Source organism: Miscanthus floridulus, chromosome 6 (genome assembly GCF_019320115.1).
Source record: "Miscanthus floridulus cultivar M001 chromosome 6, ASM1932011v1, whole genome shotgun sequence".
NCBI lineage: Eukaryota > Viridiplantae > Streptophyta > Magnoliopsida > Poales > Poaceae > Miscanthus > Miscanthus floridulus.
Window position 1 is genome coordinate 94,665,898 of NC_089585.1, and position 5,132 is coordinate 94,671,029.

Here is a 5,132-nt window from a genome sequence, read left to right on the forward strand (position 1 = left end):
AATCCTGGACCTCATCCGATCTAAGCGGTTAGGGCATGATTTTGAAATCCCTTCAGTAGAGATGCTACATTACCTGTCTAGAAGCAATGCCTAGAGTTTAGATTGGATTGGTTGAAGATTGAGCCAAGAACCCTGACTAGGGTTGCTGTCCGCTCATACCGGACGTGTTCGGTATGTGTCTGGTATGGGACAGCAGAGCAGATTTTGCTCCATTGTTTTAATCTTCTCAGTAGTTGATTCTTAGGACTAAGTTTAATTGTCTATTGTGTTTTGTGAACCTTTTGACCTAGTTTGGTTGAGGTGATTACAAAGCATGGGGCAATTATTCTTATTTCTATATATCAACTAAAATAAGCTATCGTTTGGGCATGTATCTAAAATTCCTTGCAAATATTTGGATACATGACAGTAGCTATGAGTGGAAGACATGAGCCTAGGTCCAAGCATAGGCATGATCTAGCTTTGGAGAAATACAAGAAGGCAAGACAAGAAATGCATCCCAGATATAGTCAGCATGAGCAGGGGACTCTCCAGGGCTACTAGGGGTGATCCACAGTACAAAGAGAGAGACAACAGTTCTTTCTCTAACATAGATATAGAGGAGTATAGAATGGAGCCCAGTACCAGAAAGAGGAAGAGCACTAACAGATATTCAGATGGTGGCAGCTCAAATATTGAGCAAGAGATTGAGGAGGAGCAAGCTGTACCTCCAGCTCAGCACCAGCCAGGTCAAGGTATGCACTATGGTTTACTTGAGCCATATCCACCTAGTGTACCCTCTTATGTCGCCAAAGTTGACTATCAAGGGAAAGACATGACCAGAAGGGCCAGAGATGAAAGAAGAATTGATCCAAGGGGCTTCTCTTAGATTTAGTTTGATCATCGATTTCAGATAGCCTTTCATATGGACTTCTACACCAGTGTGATCCTCGCTAGGAACCCAGTGATTGCCAGGTCTTAGTGGATTGACTGACAGTACGTCAGATGCCTCCATTGATCACGCTATTGCCATTTGTGAGCATACAGGGGTTTATAAGATTATGGAGTTCCAGCATGACTAGAACATAGAGGTGGTAGCCCAGTTCTACGCCACCCTGTATGTTGAGGAGGATGAGAGGCGTATGCATTGGATGCTTGAGGGCTAGTGGTACAGTGTTGATTATGATGCTTTTGTAGCTCTACTTGGCTTCTCAGATGATGATCTTCAGAAAGATAGGATCCACACAAAGCAAGCGTCGCCTCTAGAGCAGCTTGCCTACATGTACCCACCAGGGGGTGAATGAGGAGCAGTGGGGAAGGTTCTAGGTCTTCACCCTACTTATAGATACCAGGACAGGATGTTTAGGAAGACCATTGATTACAAGGGTGGAGACAAGGGAAACATTGTAGATTACTCTAGGAACCTGCTCCATAGGATGACACCTGATGCATGACCTTTTAGTGTCTTTGACTTCATATGGTGCGAGATCAGAAGTGTCGGCGAGAGGCCCCTCAAGGGTTGTGGTTTTGCTCCCTACATCATGCACATGATTGAGCAGGTCACAGGGCATACCTTTGAGTATGACAAGGTACATAAGGCCCTAAAGATTGTTGCAGACTTGCCTGAGGTTGGGGTACCTCCAATAGGACTAGGAGGAGGAGCAGCAGCACCAGAGGCAGATGCACCTGCAATTGGTGTAGCAGCAGGACGAGCTTCCCCTCTACCACATGCTCCTTCATGTTCTTCTTCACATCACCGTAGTCCTCCTTCTCCTCTTCGCAAGATGTTCAGTGCTATCTTTGGGATGTGCAAGAACATATGGACCTATCAGTAGAAGGAGAGAGAGGCTAGGAGGAAGGATACTCGGACTTTGAAGCAGATTGCTTCTAGACTTGAGCTTGATCCTCCTAGGTCTCCACTATCAGATGAGGTAGCTAGTGAGCCTGAGACTGAGGAGCAGCAGCAGGGTAGGTACGATGTAGAGTTTGTTGAGTTCCTTCAGTGACAGCAGCAGGCTCTAGAGGACCCTGACACTTTACCACTATAGGCTCGGGTGTCTACTCACTCTCAGCCATGTCCTAGTGCTGTAGATGAGTATACTTCAGACTAGTGGAGTGACCTCACGGGTAGTTTCTATGACCCATCTGTTGCGGGTGGTTCTCGTCTAGCCGGTGCCACACACTTAGATGATGAGGAAGCTGGTAGAGATGAAGATGATGATGAGTGATGACAGCTGTTAGAGACAGCTTATAGCCCCTTTGTCCTTAGTATGTCATTGTTGGACCTTTGTGGTGATAGATGACAAAGGGGGAGAGATACTGATTAAAGCTTCAGGATATTTGTCTCTTTTGGCTTTTCTTTGCACCTGAAGATATGTATTGCAAGCTATAGTTTGTGAGCTTCATTGATGTATATCTTGAGTTTGAAATAGATTGTGTCATGTGAGAGATAAGACTTACTTATGTTTTATCTTTGTATCTCTTGAGACATGATATTTATTTATATTATATTAGTGGCTTGTGGACTTGAGAAAATGTGTAATGAGTGCTATGTGTGACATACATGTGTTATATTTATTTTCATAAGGACTATGCATGCTAGAATGAAAATATTTAATGTGATGTCTTTATATTTATTCTTGTATGATATATCTTGACATATGCATCACGGTTTTACTTTGTCACACATACATGCACTCCATGGATGCAATGATTTAGGAGAGTCTCCTATATGTTTTAGTATGTGCAATTGACATTTGAGGTCATTTCATGAATTCTAATCACAAGCACATATTAAAGGGGAGCCTCTCATAAATAATTGAACCCAAAAGTTTAAATGTTTATATTCTTTTGTAAGCTTTAATCAAGTTGTCATCAATCACCAAAAAGGAGAAGATTGAAAGTGCATACAACACTTTAGTGGGTTTTGGATGGTTGATTAACAACGTGATTAAAGGTCTAACCCGTTTGCTAAGTGTGGACAGGTAATAGGTTATCTCACAGGTACTTAATGAAAGCCAAAATAATGCATTATTGTATAAAATAATCTAGTTCAAGCACAAGACAACAATGCAAATGGAATTCATGCAAAGACTTATTTATTGTGGGATTTTTGTGTTCTATGTGAAAGCAAGCTCGTAAGAATTAATTAATAAGACATGAGGGATTGCATATGGAATGGTCTTATATTTGAAGCTTGCTAAATTGAAATGAAAAAGATAACAATACAAATGAATGGTTGATTCAACACAAGATGTGACTTGATGGCTTGAGATGGTGAAGATAGCAAGGAAAGGCTTCAAGGTACTAAGCAAGGGTGAAGGGCAAGCGACGGCTTGGTGGCCGAAGAACTTAGCTAGGGTGAAGAAGGGAGTACATGCATTTAGTTGAGGTACTAATCAAGCTACGATGATCATGTTGACGTGGAGGATCAAATCTATGTTGGATAAAGTGTTTGAAGTGACTTTATGCATTTAGAGTTATTCATATTTGATGAATGGAATCAAGTCATGTGCTCAAAATGGCTATGCTCAAGTGACAAGATCAATATCAACATGTTGGCACCCTTACTTGATGAAGATTGAAAGAGACAGCATTAATTCAAAAGAGGTCAACTCAAGCGGTATAGATTCGTTTTTTCTTTAATCTTGAGTTTAATAGGTATGTCGTACTATTAAGAGGGATCCATCATGTTGATACATAATGTTTCATAAGTGCTCAAGCCAACCCATGTGAGTTTTGAGTATTTGAGAGACAAAAGAGCTAACTGATTTCTTGCTGGTCTGGCAATACCGGACGTGTCCGGTATTCATACCGGACGTGCCCAGTATTTGCCCAGCAATGGTAAAATTGTTGTTCTCGAGTTGGTTCGTCGAGAGTTCCGACATAAGTCAGGAGTTTCGGCAATGGTTGGGAGTTGCGACATCTCGCGCTTTAACTGACTTGGAGAGTTCACTGTGGTGGTCATACCGGACGTGTCTGGTATGGACGACCAAAGGCCAACGGCTAGTTTTCAAATGCCTTAAGAGTCGGGAGTTCCGACGTAAGTCGGGAGTTCTGACGGTTAGAAGTTCCGGTATGAGTCGGGAGTTCGGACACCTCACATATTTTAACTCAGTTACATGGTTTTCAAATATGTTGAGGGTTGAGAGTTTCGGCATTCATCAGGAGTTCTGACGCCTCACATTGTCACTATAACTTAGTTACCGTTGACGTAGTGTAAGTCATACCGGACGTGTCCAGTATGCATATCGGACGTGTCCGGTATGGCAACGGCTATAAAACGGCTAGGTTTTTCCAAGGGGGGGTATAAATACCCCCAAGCCTCCACATTTGGAGGCTGCTGATTCTGCTGATACACATACACGTTTTGAGCCTTGCTAACTCTCCCAAACCCTCTCTTAGTGAGTGTGTGATCCAAATAGCAAAATCCATTTGTGGGTTAAGAGAGAATTTGAAAAAGAGAGCAAGCCACCACTTGAGCACTTGTGCATATTGTCTATTTCATGATTTGCATTTGTTACTCTTGGACTCTTCGATCCTAGACGGTTAGGCGTCGCCGGAGAGCACCCGAGAGATTGTGGTGTGCCTCGGAAAGTTTGTAACGGTCGATTCCGCCACCTCAGAATCAACTAGTGGAAGGAGGAAAAGGAGTTGGAAAAGACTCCGGCTAGAGTGACCTTCGTGGTATCCTCTAGGGCTGACCTTCGTTGGGTCGCCCGTAGCCCCCTCAATGGAGAGTAGGACTCGAACGAGTCCGAACTTCGGTAAAACAAATATCATGTCTCAATTCACATTTCATTCGATATTTGTGTTGCTCTTGCTCTTGTGCAGATTATCTATGTATATTGTCATATCTAGTATGTACCTGCAATTTGATTTGAAGTTAGAAATCGAAAGAAGCAAGTTTAGGGTTGTTCCTCTGAAACCGTGTATACTACCGGACACGTCCAGTATTGATCAATGTGCCAGGCTGTTCTACAGAACACGTCCATACCGGACACGTCTGGTATACCTACCGGACACGTCCAGTATTTCCTGCCTGTGCTGAATATATTCATTCTCTGTTCTAACTTTGTATTGTAGGGTTGTAACTTCTATATATATTCTTTATACCTTGTTTACTCTGTGGCTAACTTGTGAGGGGTGGTACT